The 19,790-nt window shown below is 38.3% G+C and overlaps 2 pseudogenes; both read right to left on the reverse strand.

The window, feature by feature from the left end:
- Window positions 1–249: 249 nt before the first annotated feature.
- LOC132546381 (uncharacterized) lies at window positions 250–1,775 on the reverse strand (annotated as a pseudogene).
- A 1,659-nt stretch (window positions 1,776–3,434) lies between these two features.
- LOC132546391 (uncharacterized) lies at window positions 3,435–4,154 on the reverse strand (annotated as a pseudogene).
- Between the last annotated feature and the right edge of the window lie 15,636 nt (window positions 4,155–19,790).

Raw genomic sequence — 19,790 nt, forward strand, 5'->3', positions numbered from 1 at the left:
TAGTAACTCCCGAGCATGAATGATTTTTCCATAGGAAGTCTAGCTTCCATCTTGATACTATCCAACTCTATGCCTAAGAAGGTTAAACAAGTACATGGTTTAACTGTCTTGCTGTGCTCTATTGGAATTTTAGTATGCTTACAAAAATTTAGGAAACTATCAAGATCCTCCTGACACTTGGTGTTAGCAGGAGATGCCACAAAGAGGAAATCATCCAAAATATGAACAACCCTTGCTGCCTGAAATTTGTTATTCATGATCCAGTGGATAGCTGAGCTTTAATGCCTCGAATAGACGGCATGAAATGGAGCAACCCATAGGTAAGACTTGATCAAAATAAAATCTGTTGTCTAGCCGAAAACCCAACCAATCATAATCCTGGGGATGAATGGGAATAAGGCGAAAAGCCGATTCAATATCTGTTTTGGCCATAAGAGACCCACACCCAGATTGCTTGATGAGTTGTATAGCATCATCAATCGTCTGGTAAGCCACTGAGGCTTCCTGAGGATCTATGCCATCATTAATGGATGCACCTTCTGGGTAAGACAGATGGTGAATAACCCTAAATTCGTTCGGTTCCTTCTTTGGTACTAGGCCTAACGGTGATACTTGGAGATTGGGAAAAGGAGGTGACTCAAAGGGCCCTTTGATCCGACCTAATTCAATTTCCTTTGTAATTTTTTGTTTTAAAATGAGTGGCTTATCGAGAGCAGATTTAAGGTTTTGACAAAGCCTGAAATGCCGAGGCCCGTGATATTGTAGGGTGAAACCCTCTGTAAAACCGGTTTGTAAAAACAAAAAATTATCTCTATCGTAACCGTCCAAATAGGACAAGAAGCACTGCACATTTACTGGGGTTGGTAGTTTATTGTTTCGGGGTTGTTTTGGGGGGGCTGACGTTAGGCAGGGTTGGATGGTTTGTGTTGGACGCCACCGTTGGAAGTGGACTCAGAGTTGGTAGAGGAGGACTGCAATTTACATTGCCGAAAAGAATGGTTCCCTCCACAGTTTGAGCAGTCATGTGGGAACTTGCAGCGTGTTCCTCTCCGACAAGCACCGGTCTTGTTGAAAGGCCAACAAACACCTTTGGGAAAGTTAGTAGGTTTGGTATGAAAGGTCTGCTGAACATTGGGCTGTGTGAGTGAGGTATTTCTCAAGCCAATGGCTGTCGCCTCCAAATAGAACTCTGAATGTATATCCCCCCACGAAGTGTGAGGATAAAATTGATGCCATCTGCGAAAATTAATGTCATAACTAAGAGCAGCAGCAATACCCGACCTGCGGAATAGTGTTTGCACTGTGTCGGCGTACTTCATAAGAGCCGACTTTGTCTGTGGGTGAGATTGGACATAGATTGCAACAAATACGTGAAAAGCAGACAACCATTGCTCAATGGTGCGTATTACAAACGCTTTCTATTTTGGAACAATTGCCAATTCCGCACCATGTAGTTGAATTGTAAGTTGATCACTATCTGTATGTTTTTTGATAAGCAGGCCAAAATCAATAAATTCATCTGCAAGAATTTTGGACTAAAGCTTAGTATCTACATGCATATCCAAAGGTCGGGCAATGCTGCTGGGTGGCATACTAGAATGATTCTCACCAGTCATATTTGATAATACATTGGCTAGAGGTGAGGTGAGTGATAAATTGTTAGATGGTACATCTAATGAAGACAGGGACTGTCCATTGTAACGAGGTAATGTAGTGGTGTCTGTGGCTGACTGTTCATTGGCACGCTGCACTGTAGTGGCATCTGTGGCTGGCATTGTAGGACATCCTGAAGCCGCTGCACAGGTACGTAATGGATGAGTGGGGAATGCTGATGTGCTGTTCCCGAACTGTGGAATGTCTAAATTGGGTCCTCCAACCTGGGCGGGCTGCACGATGCCCTAGAAGTGCTTAGTGTTGCTACTGGTGGTGGCGCTACTGGTGGTTGAGGTAGGGTCAGCACATAACCCTCCTCCCTCATTTGGCGCAGCATCTCCGCAGCAAGTTCCCGTGTGGAGGGAAATACCTGAGGACTATGACTACTACCCATCTCATTTTGGGTTGAGCTATGTTGTTGAGATAACCCTCTAGCTCGTGTAGCCCGCTGAGGCTGGCCAACCAGGCTATGTTGCAGGGCTGCACGTCTGCGTGTCCTACGCATGGGACCACGCACAGTAGCTGAAAAACAAGAGTGCAAGGTACCCACTGTGTTGTTATAAAGTGAAACATAGTACAGCAATTGACAGGCTGTGTACCATCAAAAACACCTATTGTGAATGTGGATTCCATATAACATTGAAAAAGGGGTAATACATTCCCGTGCAATGTACATGTATTTATATATGTGTTCAACCTCGAGTGCCATTAACATGACCAATAATACAGCTATGACTGTTGGCGAAAATTACAACCAGAAACACAAGACAATGAACAATTAATTCCGAAACTTGATGCGTACTGACTACAGGTACGTAAAATACACTTAATCAGTCACACGAGCATGCCTACTCAATGCATAACATGGTACACACATGGAGAAAAGAACAGCAAATTGTCAAATTTTACCTGAACTCGCGTTAACATAAATGACCAAAAATTAAACAAAACTTGTGAACTCGCGACCTCACAGGTGACAAATTAGTAAACAGTATCTGAAATTAGCCACGTGAACTCATGAGTGGCAACTTCTGTAAATGACATGTGAACTCACACGTGATAAAATTTGTTAAACACATATGACTAGCCCACGTGAACTCACGAGTGGCAAATTCTGTGAATGACATGTGAACTCACACGTACTAAACACTCGTGAACTCACAAGTGATAAAATCTTTAAGACATCTGAACTAGCCCACATGAACTCGCGTGTGGCAAATGCAGTGAATGACGTGTACTTACACGTAAAGGTAGTATGAGCCCAGGTGTATACTCACGTTGGTAAAATGATGTACACAAGGTGGCCATAAACAAATGCATCCCCGGTGCAAAGTAATCGCACATACTTAAATATCGCCGCCTACGGCAAATCTCGCAGTACACGATAACTGCCGGGGATGTGTGTAAACACTAGTAAATAAACGGAAACATAAACCCAGCTGATTAAAATATTACAGCGAAGGGACACAAAGTGGCGACGGCGACCGAAAATCGTCTAGGAATGCATATCTACTGACTGAAAACCTCATCTGGACTGTAATATGATAAGAGTATCGAAAAACATAGATGCATAAACACATGTAACAGCTGGATGGAAACTCCATATCGGTCATGCGCAGTTATGCCTATGACGTCAGTTGAATCAACTTGTAAATGAGATAATGAATATGCATAACCTTACCCTAAATGGAATGACACAAAATCACGTGAAGTCGCGCTAACTTGTAAACAAGCGAGATAATGAATATGCATAGGCTTACCGTAAATGGAATGAAAAAAAGTCACGTGGACTCAGACGCCAATCGGAGGCCCTGTAGCGCAGCCCCACGTACAGAGTAAATAAATTTGCGCGTGCAACCCATAGAAAGATGAACACCATCCCTACATAAATCGTCCGAGACGCCATTTTTGAGGCCTTTGTGACGCCAGTAAAAACACTCTGTAGAGCCAAGACAGCGTTGTTTTAAAGATAGATTAATAAAATCCAGTGTCATTGTAAAGATGAACAGGTGTGTGCCTCGTCCTCCTACGATAAACAAGTTGCATGAAACCCACACATTTAAATCCAAAGCCCGCTATTAACCACTGGGCAATGGAAAATAGGTCAGGCACTAGCCTGTCCTTCACACTGTCAAACGACATACAGTCCAAATCATTCCCTCCGATTTGAAGTAAAACAACAGAAGGCTGGATAGTTTGTATACTGTCAGTAATCCATCGAGCGTACAAATCCCTGACCTGACCACTACCTTTGCCGAAACAACAAATTTTTTATGCGGTCAGGGTCAAAACCAAGATTCGTCCATGAACCCACAAGGTTTGAGTTTAAACGCCTGACGAAACTGTGACCCAAAACGAGAACTTAAGACATGTTGAAGCAGAATCTCGAAACATTTCTGCTAAACTTATAATATATAAAAAAGAGATAGAAATGTTAAAAAACATAGGCGAGAGCTAAAGGTAAAGAAATGACCTTGACTGTACGAACCTTCATCCGCCATACTTGATCTTCAGCTTCTGAAGTAAATTAGCTTTGTGATTTATTTATATAGCGTCTAAAAATAGCCACATATTACTGCGCATGAGTAATACATGCGACTGCCTCACTTATCCCTTAAAGTGCCTTCCAATAAAACAAAACAATTATTATATACAAATGAATGCACAGCATGCCTGCATAAATTGTATTAAAACAAGTTTTAATTTGTATTTAGTGTTAGTTCTCATTCCGGGATATATCCTCAGGAGCCTTCAGCCACGAACAGATACCTACAAGCTAAGTGCACCTAACCCCCTACTAAACCTCTCGCAAAAACGTCCGCTACACTACAAAACATTACATACTACTATTATTATAATTGTAAGAATTGTAGGCTCAAGTTCATCTTCTTTTTTTAAATCCCCGCCCCATATTTCAGAACCTATCCTATATTTGATATAAAAAAAATCGCCCCTGCGCAATATCGAACCTGCTCATATACTCGGACGTTGCCGAGGACACCCCAAATACAACTGTTTACGTAAGTTTCCATATTAGGCATTGTAAACGGAAAACACTCGCATGTAGTCGAGGAAACCCAACATTCCATCACCTTTTCCCACGCACCCAATCCCATCAAATAAAGGTAAACTTGCGCAAAAAACAAAAAAAACTTACAATTACAAAAGTCCACACATTCTATACGTTCTGTACAACCCATAAACACACCATGAAAGTAGTAGTTCTCTCTCCACAACCCCGAGACGGTAACATCACACCATATTTACACTTAAACCAGAAAAAAACAGGAGAACTCCCAACAATATACAGGAGTCACACCAGTACATTTCCTTAAAACAGGATTGATATTAATCCTGTGTAATACGCTAACTCAAGTAGAGGGGGCCTTAAAAGCCAGAAACATCGGTGGGCTTCCCTTTAAAACACACCATCCTGAACTTATTGACTCAGTAAGAGTATATCACGAGTTATCGCCCATAGTTTACCGAGGGGGTCAATCATGCGTAGCACAGGTAAACTGGTGAGACTGGGGTCTACAGGTTGCTTCGGGGGCTCATTCCCCGAACACCAACTCTGGAGAAGTTGAATGGGAGGTGTTTTTATAGGAAATCCTTTGAAGTTTGGTTTCCTTAATGTGCCAGTAGAAGAACTTTTTTACCTGTAATTTCTTCTGACTTTAGTATCATGCACACTTAAGTCAATGTTTAAATTTGTAAATATTTAAACATAAAATTTAGACATAATAGATTTCATTAACATATAACATTTTAATATAGAGACGCCTGTTAATATTGCACTAAGCAATAGAAATCTGTAACTAGTTTATAAATAATAAATTTCTTAATTTCAAGCCAAAATTGATACATTAATAATAATACACATTTAAATATCACAATCAAAGATACGTATTAAACATAAATATTAACTAGCTTAAACAACTAAATATTCTTGTACATTCACTAAAGTCACAATGATTCTTTAATTATGTCGCGAAGTGTCACTCTAGCCCAAAAGGTCCTATCCAAGATGAAGAAGCTGGGATGCAAAAATCGGCGTAAGTCATCAGGTCAATGTTTCCAGTCTCGTAGCGAAGCTTCAGTGTGGTTAGGCGTCTGTCAATGGTGGCGTATTTCTTTCTTGGCTGTAGCATGCCTCCTGAATCTCTCTGGATCCTGTGAATGTCGTTTGCGTTCTGAATGTCCTTGAAAGTCTGTATGATGGTGTAGATGTTCGGATGGGCATGCATCACTTTTCTTTTCAGCTTCCCGTGCCAAGCTTCCAGGTGATTGGTCATGCGGGGTCCCTCTGTTGTAAAATGGTTCCATGTTGGTCGGTCTCCTTCCACCCACTGCTCAGTTACGTAGTCTGTGAAGGGTCCAATGGGATGAGGGATGTCGGCATCATCAGCATCTTCTAGAGTTTGGAGCCAAACGTCTTCTACGCGATCCAATGGGATGAAGGGAAGAACAGCAGCCCTGCGGACGAGTAGTTTAACATCATCGTTGTACAGAGTCTGGAGTCCAGTTGACTTGGCCTTTCGCCAAATACACTGAGTGTAATGGAAGAAGCAGCCTTTGATGATGATACCAGGGAAGATGTTGCGGATGGCGTTGTGTGCTGCTATCTCAAAATCGACGAAGGCTGTAGTAGGTCGGAATGGAATCTGAAAGTTGGACATGTGCTCCTGAAGTAGCGTGAAGAAACGGTTGTAGACAGCTTGGCTCTTTCAAGTAAGTAGTGCATATACAACTGGAGTCATGACGCCGTCAATCTGTATGTGGATGCTGTAAATCTGGTGAAACAGGCTTGGACAAGTGAAGAAGGTGCCGTCACTGAAGAAAACGTCGGATGCTGCAAGCTCGGCAAGATTCTCCAATGTAGCAAAAGCTATAATTCTGTCATTCTGTACACCGTCGTCGAAGAGGAGAAAGTGTTCGCCTGTAGATGTTTCTGTCCGTCTTCCTTCCAAGTTGATGTCGAGCATGGTCTTCGGTAGTGTTGGAGTCTGTTTGCGGCGAGCACGGTAAAGTGATGATTTGGCGGTGTAAAATGTTGGCAGTCGCTGCTCCACGGCCTTCGAAGCATCATCCCAGTCCTTGTCTCGGAGTTGGTTCAGTTCCTCCTCTGAAATGAGATTGTACAGGTCTAAAAAGTCAGTCCACAATTTAATTTCAATATTCAAAAGGGTTTTTTTTGCTACCAAACATATTTTCTAGATAGTCATTTTCTAAACCTAAAATAGTACGGCGCATAGAAGATGAATGATAAAAATCACCAGGCTTCGAAAGATCGTCCCTGTCAAGCTTACTGATCTTACAAAATTGTTTTTTATGGCTCCTCAAAGTTGTACATTTCAGAAACTGTCTAAGTGTTGATAAAATGTGCATGTTATGTAAAATATTCATGAAAATCTAATCAAATGATAGTCAACGTAAAGAATACATTCATGGCATGATTGTGACAAAAAATCATGTTTCCATCGCGCCATTTGGCTGTTTTATTGAAGAAACAATCTAAAAAACGCCATTTTCGATGATAACATTTTAGACACAAAAACTGTGTTTTTTAGAGAATACACCCTTTTATGGGCGTTGGATGCAAACCAAATTTTATCCTATTAAATAGTACGTAATATGCTATTGATGAGAGGAAAAATCATCAAAATGTAAGTGGTGGAACATTTTCAAATGTTGGGTTGAATTAGCCTACGGTTGAATTGCCGATTTTCGACTTTCTTTAGATAATTAACAAAAAAACGCGAGTATTTGCTCGGTATGTTGAGAATATGTACACAGATATGAAAAAAAAGTGAGAGAAAAAGACATTGGCTGACAAATAGACTGAACAACAAACAAAACGTGTTCCTTATGATTTTGGTTGGTTTTCGCATTTACGGGAGTGTTCATAGCTACGGGCGATTGTATAATACTTGTATTTATAAGTTTGGTTAGTCACATGGTAACGGGGATCTTTCATATCGAGCCCCAAACATACTTTCGACATATGCACTCCGTTGCCGCATGGAAAACTATTTCAAGTTTTATCGGAATTTCTTTACCTGTGGTTGTAATGGTCGAGGGTTTTCCAGCGTCCTGTAATACCCAAGGTAGTACAAGATACTGGAGATGTGCGCACACATTCCCATCTATCTCTCTCCAACTGGGTACTGGCAGTAATAGTCCTTTATTGGGGCCTCAACATCGGGTGAAACGGTGAACCGTATCCAAACGTTATATTTCGTTTGGCTTTTGTGTCGAGAATGTATTTGACATCGGAGAAAGTATGGGGAGTGCTGGTAAAGCCACACCTCATAGTCTCCGTCATCACTTAAATGTTCGGCGATGTAACCAGGAGCCATAGATATCTGATACGTTCCACACGTAATGGTTCTCAAGTAATCAAGATCGAGACGGGGAAACAGTACGGAAGATGCATCCATCTTGACAAACTCGGACCTTGCCCGTCTAGATAGATCCGGATCTATCTTGACTCTCTGAGCTAAACCATTCGGTGTTGTGAAACGGTCCTTCATACGTTCAGCCATTAGCCTATCTTTGGCATCTCTCTCTGGAGATCGGTCCTCTAATACCATTCAGACTGTGACGGTTCGAAGCAAAGTCTCAATGACATTGATAAAGCTCTTAGACACAAATTGCGTTCCGAAGAACGTCCAGTGTTTCAGACGACCATGATCCACCTCGATTTGGTGATAGTTCTGTCAAGATTTGCTTGGACGTCAGAATGTTGACTTTGACCGGGTTTCAGGTATGACGGCATGCTAGCATTGAGGCCAGAGGCTTCGAGAACTGGTTGGACATCTCTAAAACCTCGGTCAACGACAACGTTGTCGTCTGGTTGTAGCCAAGTAACTAACTTGTCCATGACTTTTTTTGTAATTGTAGCATCATGTTCACTGCCAGTGAATGGTCCTACGGTGTCCAGAATGTAGCCATCTGGTAAGGCGATCCTCATGAATTTGACATAGTTTCTCTTCTTCTGGCCACAGTAGGACATTCTCCGGAGCTTTTCTGGATATAAATATAGGTGCCATCTAATATGGCAGTGGCTTTATCTCCAAAAAATGCTTCTGAAAACACAGTATTGTACCCGAGCAATTGTTCTCTTGTCAAGTGATCCGGACCTAGAAATTGTGGGACTATCGATGTGTCTAATGCCTGTACTATGGAGTGGAAAGTTTTGGACACACTTGACTTGGAAATTCCAAAAAGAGAAGAACACTGACTCCAGGAAATGTCGGTTTTCAGTTTTACCCAGAACAGTAATAGAGCATCGTGTGTAGTCTTGGTATATATACCAGATGAAAGATATGGGGAACAGTGCGAGTGGATTTCGAGGAACTGATCTTTGGACCAACCTGTCCAGGCCATGCATGCTGAGTCATCAAGAGAAGAAAAGCTTATTGTAAACGCAGACTGGTTCTGTGAAAGGACGTGCGACACCTCTAGGAGGTCATTAATGATTTCGGACGATTTTGATGGTAACTGAGATTCCAAGGAACCTCTACCATCAAGGACATCCTCTGTAGACGGATATAAGTCGTTACCAATAAGGTGAATGGAGCAGACGCGAGATAAGGTGGGACACCACAGTTTGTGTGAATAGATCAGGTGATGTCTTGCACGTTTTGGTAAGACTGATTTTTTGGAAAGGTAACAAGACAGAGACAGCATTTTCTGTGTGAAGATGATCCATTCAAAAGATCATGAAGGGTCAGCAACGGCAGGATATGGGACGGGGAGTCATCTTCTTCCTCTATTTCCTGGTTCTGCTCGGGTTCAGGTTCAGGCTGATTTTTGTTCCGAAGATACTTTATGTAGCACTTCTGGCAAATAAATGCTTGTTCCTTTGCTGACATCAATCCTTGTTGCACCAGCGTATCTAGGAGCCATTTATATTGTGGACTATTTACATTGCGTGCACTTCCGTTCTTATTGCCACTACGTTTCTTAAAGTATACTCGACACTCTTCTCCAACACATTTACCCTCCATCTTGAAACAATAACGATTGGTTTATGAAGCGTCGATAAAGTAACAAAATAGCAAGCCACCGATGATTGCTGTAAGCAGCTAATACTTAGTAGTTTGGTACAATTATGCGAAAATGTGTGATAAATAACGAACAACTAATTACACAAAATAACAATACAATATAATAAATCACATTCAATACCTCCAAGAAGCGCAGAATTGATTGATTACTTAGAACAAAATAAAGTATTTCATATGGATAATCTATCTATTCGATGTGGCATGGTCGGCAGGCACAAAGAAAGTGAGACAAGTCAGCGTCTCAACCCTGACAGAGCCACAACGCTTTGGAGATGGGACAATAAAACAAGGAAATTGAGACAAGAATAGCTAGCGTCGAGTGAATGATTTCGTAAATGTATAGACAAAGACAAGAAGATACGGATAAATCTACAAGGCCACACGATCAGAAAATTCAGAAGAGGACAGCTTGAGATAGAACAGTATTCATGTATCGGGGTGTCCTCGGTGTAAATCTTTACATCGATACTATTCATTTAGTCGTTACACATCATAAAACTGTCATGAAAATAATCCGCTCTGATATTCAATATAAAAGTTTGTATATAATAAGCTATATAATAGGGTTTCAGACAAGGTTGTTACTCATTTCCCCTTTTCTTTCAATTTACAACCACATTCAGGCGGCGATATGAGAACGTTCCACCACATGGAATTAGCTGATTTTTGGTACACATATGAAACAAGTAAAGCTCTATCCGATTTTTTGATGGAAATTTGCATCCAAAACTATATAACAGTAGAAAATTGCAAATTGATGGCATTTTTCTTCATAATTGTGTCTCTGCAAGTGCATTTTCATCCGAGAATATTTTGTTTTAAGTTTTATGAATAAACACGATGTTTTGGAAATATTTATCAAAAGAAATTTATGCTATGTTGCGAATTACAATTTCGAGATAACCTTTTATTTGTCTTTGATGCTGAAATTGACAACTTTATAAAAATACATTTTCACTGAAATTATGAAATCTGGGTGTCGGAAAGGTGTAAAATTATTTTTCGGAAAAAAAACAGTAGTTGAGCTAGATAAGAAATTATACGGGGGCATGCTGCTATGGAGAATTAACATGACTGGAAACAGGCCCTTTGAATAAGTTTTAGGACTTTCTAAGGAATTCAAATTCAACTTTACTGATTTTCCGGTTGTAGTTTCAAACTGAAGGCATTTAGGTAAAAGGTCGTATGTTTCTGCAAACCAAAGTGCTTTTTCGGCTTTAGTTTTGATTTCCCTCAGTTTTCTGGGTTTGTTTTTTTCTGATATAGATTCATATGATTTTTCTGGTTTAGAATTTGAATCAACTGTCCTATCTTTGAGCTTTTTCTCAAGGGTATTAACATCGGCTACAAGTTTTTCATTTTCTGTTTTGAGTTCATCATTTTCAATTTTCAAAAAAGTTCATTTTTTAAGTCTTGAAAAAGTGTAACGCTATATGATTCTCTGTCAACTTCAGAAGTCTCAAATTTCTTCAGTTTAATATTCAGTTCTTTCACATTTTCAAGTTCGTTATCGAAAATTGCGATAGAATGCTGAGCGTGGTTAAATTCGTCTCTTTTAACACCTGATCTATAGAGTTTTGAGACCACAAACGACTTTTCTTTCAGTCTATTCTCTATTCTACTACAGTTCAGAATTTGAAAGGATTTCAACTGTGAATTTACGATATCAACGAAAGATTTTTATATTTATCGTAAGCTGAAAGTAGAACAGACTGTTCATGGACATTGACATTGCAATGTTTCTTTGTATCGTAAGTTTACGATTGATTTTTGGAGATTGCCCACAAACAGTTATACTATTTTCGAACTCATGCGAGTAGTCACTCATGTTTGACGTTTAAAAAAGGAATAATATATATTTCAGTAAGTATGTCACTTAAAATAAAAAAATAGTCACTATTGGTACACATCAGCGATCCTACGAAGTACTAGTAATTAAACACACATATACAGTACAATATTCAACGGTTAATCCATATTTATCGTCACCATCACAATACACTTTCACTGGCACAGCACACACAACATTAACTCTTCTAACCAAACGTAGAACGTTTTTAGTCACCAAAACAATCACTATGTACAGTTAGTAATTGGCAACGAATGGGCCAACTGCTGACGTCATGGTCACAGGTTCCCGGGAGACACGTATCAAAATTGGTCTGTTGTGTTGATTCATAACATACACTTTCTTCATGAACAGTCTGGCAGATAATCTCATTGGAAAGGACAGTTTGAGGCCCTTTCCCTTGCTGTTGATTTTATAATACCATTATCGTTTACAATGGACATCTAGCGATCCAAAACAATATCTAAACACATCAAGATCAAAATTTATTGTAGTCTTACAATTACGTGAAGATAAACGCTGTAGCACTGCGTTTTCAATTTGATTGGCGGCATTTTCCAACCTCGGACTACTTATTTTGGGAGTTGCAAAATTGTCGATCAGATTCGCCGGGATGTGTTGTGGTTCCCATGCGTTGTAGTGGGTGTGTGAGTTATTATTTTTCAGAATTCGATGATTTGGGGGTTTCACCTTGATGTGTCTTTATACTGGGTATATACAGTCCAGTACTTTATCTATGGGGAAAGCCGTCACGCATGAGTTGTCTAACACAAAAGGGAAGGGATGGTCATCAGAGAAACTAACAAGTGGCCAATCTCTGTGTATGTCTCTGGTATCAACTACTTGCATAAGAGATAAGTCTCCTCTAACTCGTAGGGAGATCTTGGTATGGACGTGTTAACATAGCCTCCGGCATTACCTGTGCGATGACCCAAGTGACGCCTACTATAATTAATTGGTGATAATTGTTTATTGGAAGGAGTGGGCTTGACCTTCTGTTGATTTTAACCTATGCAAGCCTTGTCGAATGGGTGGGGGGTCTTAACTTTTATGTAATACTAGTATTTATTCAGGTATAAGACAAGAACAATTGACAAAATAATCACAGGCTCAGTTACAAATTAATCACAAGTTGTTAAAAATAATGTACTTATTTCTACCTGGGATCACACATGAAAGGCTACAACGAATGCCGGTTAAAGCTTATTTCCAATGGGTTCCCGTGAGGTCAATAATATAAATTTTATTCACGTATGATTATGCGATTGACATGAAAATAATTTGAACTTGAACTTGCGTTATATAGATTTACGTGTATCATAGGAAGGCAAAAAAATAATTTCGTTTCGCTAAGAAATATCAAAACTGTGATTTCATCAGTCATTGATATTTTACCTATATATTAATTAACTGTTCATACAGTTAGATATTTCACGTTAACTTTTACAAAGAAGAATTTCATTTTGATTCTAAGAAAAAGAAAACTTACTAAGTATAAAAATTAGTATACAAATGACTTCTTTTGTGAATGAATCGTCGTATAATTACGTTTCACAATACTATAACGGGAAAATGTCTCATAAAATACATTTACTTAAAATTAAGTTGCAGTATAGAAAAGCTTTATAAAAGCACGGTCGACAGGCATCCTTTATTTAAGTCTTTATTAAAACTGACAAGGAAAGCCTGACCGAGATTTTATACAATAAAGGTTTTTTTTGAAGAAACAGAATTTAAATGGTTTGTGACAGATAACAGGTATTTGAGTAAAATAGGTCGAAAAATTAAAGCTATTTCTGATTTTATATACATGTAATACATTTTTGCGTCAATTTTGAATACTCTTTACCTCTATACAAAGGCTGAGAATGACTTCAGGACAATTGTCAAGAAATAAACGACATTTGTCCACGAAACATGTGTTGTGTTAGTAAACAACCTGTCAGCCCTACAGTTAGTACCCCACTCTAGTGTAATACTCCTGATGGTGTCTTCCGGGAAGCGTGCAATGGAGATAGCCATCAGCACCTGACTGCCGAGCTAAAAGCTAACAGCTTAAAGCCCCGTCATGCCATGCCTACCCGCCTAGATAGCGCCAAACTTGTCTTGCATATTTACAGGTAATACACCACAATTACGTAAGAGATGACCTGATAAGGTCTTTTAGAAAATGTAAATTTACTTTGGCTACTACCCATCCCTTGGTTACCCTCATTCCAAACAGTGTATAGTTGAGTGGGGGTGTATACGTTAAAATAGTGGACAAATTTCATCTCATTCACAGCCAATGTTTCTAAATTCTGCTTAATTTACTGGGAGAGACATATAAGGCGTGTATACTGTGTTTATAGGTGGTAGTAGATTGACAACTGGTTTTTTTTTTTGTATTTTACTTTTAAAAATGGATTACTCGTTCTAACAATATAAAATAACTTCATATTGTAATAATTAAGCATTCACTTTTACATTGGAAATTTTACAACTTCTTAACATTCATTTTTGACGTAGAGGTTATGGTTACTGTTAAACTATTACACTTACGTACCTGGTATAAAAACATGTTTTACTTAATTTTTGAATATTTGTACTGAAAAATTAGCAATATTTAATTCTCATGAAAAACATTTAGAAAAAAATGATGTTCAGATAAGATAAAAAAATGCAATCACATTTTAACAAGGTGCAATATCTATCAAATCAAAGGGTATCATTTGAAATATATAACTGGATGTTGGATCGTAACAATTTATAACATAGCTTATGTTCATATTACTTACTTGAAGTGAAGTTTTCTTTGATATGAATCTTTCTACGTTGTACAGGTCAGGAAGCACTGGTTTTGGGTAGATTCTTCCGTGTTCTGTCAGTTTATCTCCTTCATTAAGAATTTTCCAATTTTTGACCGCACGAGGACGCAGACTATGAGCCATGGTTAGTTCTCAATCTACACCTCTGATTTTATGCACTTGACATTTTTGAATGAGTAGTGTCACGTAAGAAAACAACGGAAAGGTGTCAGTGTATCAAAGACAGTCGTACCGACAGAAGACAAATGGTCACGACTTATGTTGTTTTAACAAGCGACGAAATCCTACAATTTTTTTTCATTAAAAAAAATGGAAAGAAAGACGTTATTCTTGCATTTATGTATAATTTCTATCAAAATAAAGACCATTTTATTACCTTTATCCAGTTATGCTAACCAAAGCAGTACTTTTTAAACAATAAATTATCAAACGTCAAACACAGCTAAGCGGGGCTCTCCGTACAAACATGTACATGTACTTGTAAACGAACGGCGAAATCATACAATGTATTTTGTTTTAAAAAGTGAAGCAAGAAGATATTCTCGCTTTTAAATATATTTTATATCAAAATAAAGATAATTTAATGAATTTTCTCCAGTTATGCTCACCTAAGCGATACCTTTATAAATAACTTAGTTATCCAACTTTAAACACAGGCAGTAGTTAATATGTAACGTTATTTCATATATCGGGCCACCGCGAGTACCTAACACAGGTGAAAATTGACCGCTACGGCTAGATGAGGGGAATAATTCCCCATGTTATCAAACAAAGCCCACAACGCAAACAAACTATGCATCCATACACATACAAAACCACCCAAAACCAAAACCCAACTATATATATATATATATATATATATATAGACAGGGAAACCCCACAACAGAAATCATACTCTTATTCGCAACTACAACACCCCTCCCCCCCCCAAAAAAAAAAAAAAAACTTTCAACACGGCCTTTAACCTCAAATCAGGATCAACACAACAGATACACATCAAACATGCACCACCCAACATAGGCAACACAACAGTCACCAAACAGCAAATTATAAATTTACAAATACTCTAGGATCACTCTTTATGGCCTTAGCTAACCTGGAACAAAACCCCACAAGACTATACGACACCTTCAACAATACATTAATAACAGAACTAGGATTAGGTCTGGACATCTCAGTAGACAAAGAAACGAACATAACAACAGAAACTACTCCCACACAACCAAACCCTGTAACACCACCACAAAATACAAAACAGTCACATCTGAAGACAATACCCCAGGCATTGAAACAAACGATGAACAAAGTAGCACCACACCCCAAACAACACCAGAAACACACATTATATCAACATCCATTTCATCAACACAATCCAGACCGAACTTCAACATTACAATACCAGAAATAGGAATAGGTATGTACATCGCAGTAGAAGAAACGTTCATATCAATAGAAACTACTCGCACACAACCAAACCCTAAAACACCACCACAAATCACATACACCGACACAACAGTCACACCTAAAGCCAATATCCCAGACACTAAAACAAACAATAGAAAAACAAACACCACACCCTCTACAACACCTGAACCACCCATTAAATCACCATTCATATCATCCACACAATCCACACCGAAAACTCCCATTAATATACCACTTTCACCTCAAAGCACAGTAAAGAAAAACCTAAAACAAATACTACCACCAACCACCCCTGAACGTCCAGTCAGGACGTCCAACAGGACAATTTGCAGATGACACCAGTGTTTGGCACACCATAAAACACACACGTACTGCAGTACAACAGACACTAAATATAATACAAGAATGGGCTGATGTATGGGGCTTTAAAATTTCTCAAACTAAAACGGTATAGCTATACTATTTTCAAGTCGCCACAGGGAACCCAAATTATACTTGGGCAAATCAGAAATTAAATTTGTAAAAGAAGCAAGGTATTTAGGCATGACATTCGATCGCAAATTAACATGGGTTCCTCACATCAAATCTATAAAAAAAACAGGTGTCAAAAAAGTTTGAACACCCTCACTTTTATTTCTGGAAACACCTTGGTTACCAACAAAAAAACTTACTCAAATTATACAGAATACTCATTAGATCAATTATGGATTACGGTTCCCAGGTATATGATACAGCCTCAGACAACACCCTCCACACCTTAGACATCATAAAACACAAAGCACATATGAAAGCCCAAGGTGCAATCAAAAACACTTCACCCGTCGGTCTCCTAGCAGAGGCTGGCGAACTACCACTACAATTAAGACGTAACGCACTCAACCTCAAATACTGGGCTAGGACACAAGGACACGGCACACAATTCCCACCCTACAAACTAATAACACAAGCAAAAACCACAAAATTCAGAAAAACAAAACAACACAAACCCCCATACAACCAAAAAATACACAAACTGAATAACAAAAAAAATAGCACAATTCCACACCAACCCAACTCCGTCCTGGAAACTAGTAACACCCACAATTAGTACAGACATATTAAAAAATACAGGCAAAAAAGAAAATCCTATCGCTGCAAAAAATATAGCACTGTCCATCATACAAGAAAAATACAACAATCGCATTAAAATCTACACTGATGGATCAAAAACCCAACAACAGATAGAGTAGGATTAGAAATATATGCACCGGCATTAGGAATAGAATTATCCATCAGAGTTACGGACAAGTGCTCATTGTACACTAGCGATAGGATTAGCACTTAGGATAATAGACGAGACAAAACCTCCAGGCGGAGCAGTTATATTATCAGACAGTTTATCCTCACTTCAATCCATAGAGTCAGGACACAGCACCAGACTAACAGAAATTCATTCCATCACAAACACAATACAATCTTTACACAACCAACAAATACACACAACTCTAGAGTATATACCTGCACATGTAGGTATTCCAGGGAACAATATGGCAGACTCTCTCGCCAAAAAGGCACTAGATAACCCCATAATATTATGTAACACCAACTATTCAAAAGAGGAAGTCTACTCAATGATAAAAAAATCTGCAGACACTTCCTGGGCTGATATTTGGCGTCAGATCAGCCCCGCAAACAACCTTAGAAATATAATATGCAAACCACCAAAGAACTTAGAGCTTTTCGGCACGTCTCAAAAAGAAGATAGGATTATTACTAGACTACGTTTAGGCCACACCAAATTGAACGAAAACATTAACAAAATGAGACAAAATTCCTCACCTTATTGTCGAAACTGCGACAAACCAGAAACAATCGACCATATCTTCCTCTGGTGTCACAAACACACACAAGCAAGCAACACACTATACCACAACCTACACAAAATAAATGTAACAATACAAATACATACATTACTCAAACCTAGCTCAGTCGTACATAAAATGCACACATACGTAGCTATTTTCGCATCTTTACTTGGTTACCTCCCTTGTATAATATGAGCAACATTCACGCCTTCATGCCATTTATCGCGGTTACTTCCCTTGTCAATTACACCTAAGGGAGATAACAACTTACCGAGTGTATATAATATGAAACAAATAAATTATCAATTATATTAATAATTCTATTTATTTTCTTTAGTCAGTCATTTAATCAATCAAAAATAGTGAATAAATTATTCAATAATTTAATTGATTAATAATTCATTCATTCATTCATAAGTTTACTTCGAAAAAAAAAATTACTTCTATCAATCAGACAATATACTAGCATACAATACAACTTTCGTAGTGAGCCGCAGACATGCACATTGAAATCAAACGGCCCAACACGACAATTGGTTCGCAGACAACATGACTTTATTAACACCGATTTTGAAGGTATATTAACAGAAATTGTTAAACGATTAATGAAACCTGTAGTCTCTGTGTGAAAACTACACGTGTGTTTGGAAATAAACTCTATATTTCGAACTTGGAAACATAAATGACTTCACAAACCACTATGATATTATAATTGCGATTTTATTATGAATATTGGAACATAAGTTATTGCACCACACATTTTCAGCGTTATGAGACAAACTCGTATTTGAATATCAGTCACAATTTCAGACATTTCATAATCCGCACCCCATCCTCATTCTTGTATTTAATAAGTAAAATAATAATACGTACATATTTTCCTGGTATCAGTTTTCCTTTCAATTAACAAAAAAAATATTTTTGAGATTGATCTATTTCTTATTTTAAACAGAGGCTCATTTCAAATATCACGTTACTCCGTCTATGTTCTCCATAAATTAGACCTACCTGCTGTACAATACTTAAGTAGCGAAAATTATGTTACAAACAATAACAATGTTAGATGTATGATTTGGAATACAATATCGTACAATTTCACTACACCCTTACATGTTATTTATAGTACAGCCCACATACATACTCGCAAAACCTCTAACACCTCGCACTGAAAAATATTTTTTGATATTTTTCAAATTTTGGATTAACATGGGTTTCATTTGGTTCTAAGCAAATGGACAGTATATGTATTAATACTTAATAACAATGTTACTTACTTCCAATTAAAGAAATTAAGAACTATATTGCGTTAGTGTGAAATATTTAGAATAAATACAGACATGTAATAAAGAAAATCACACAGCAAAAGATGAACAGAAAATTTTGATTTAGTTGTCCTTGAATAAAACGACAAAAAAAATCATCCCTGTCCTTGGCGTCATCAATTATATTGTGCAAAAGAACATCACCGATCCGCATTAAAATATGCAATTCATCTGGTACGAATCGTTCGTTCCTTATTCTCAGTAGAGGAGAATTCTTTGCACTGAATTTTCCTGATGCTGCTACGCTGTCAGATTGTGATCGTTTAATAGGATCAGAATGGTAAAAAATCCCAGGGCTTTGACGTGTCGTGGCGATCACTTTTATGACACTTGCACCATGGGCATGGATAATTACTTGTTGATCCAGATAAACCAAGAATTAATTGAAGAAATTTCAAATCGCCATCACAGATAACATCAACTTTAACACTTTTGCCAGATACATCTATTACACCTTTTTCACACACTTCGGCAATTTCCTCAAATAAAAGAACATTTATGTCATTGTGTGAATGCGAAGTGTTTTCTTTCACTAACAAACACTAAAGGACTAACAGATTCGCAGATCTTCCGGCCCTCGTAGCATCCCCAGAAACTTTGATTCGATAGCTACCCTGTGGTTCTGTGGTAGAAATAATACGACTTAGCTCCGACTTGAAACTTATGAATGCACCAGACACATTTCCAGGTGTACGCTCGATGTGAAAAATTTTATTCATGTCATTGCGGCACTGGACGACTACATACTTTCGTGACATGTCCTCAAACATTAATGAAAGTTCGTGGTAGGCGTTGTCACTTATTATGAATTTGTCTAG

This window comes from Ylistrum balloti, unplaced genomic scaffold, assembly GCF_031769215.1.
Source record: "Ylistrum balloti isolate Yb309-2 unplaced genomic scaffold, AGI_CSIRO_Ybal_v1 Utg369606, whole genome shotgun sequence".
NCBI lineage: Eukaryota > Metazoa > Mollusca > Bivalvia > Pectinida > Pectinidae > Ylistrum > Ylistrum balloti.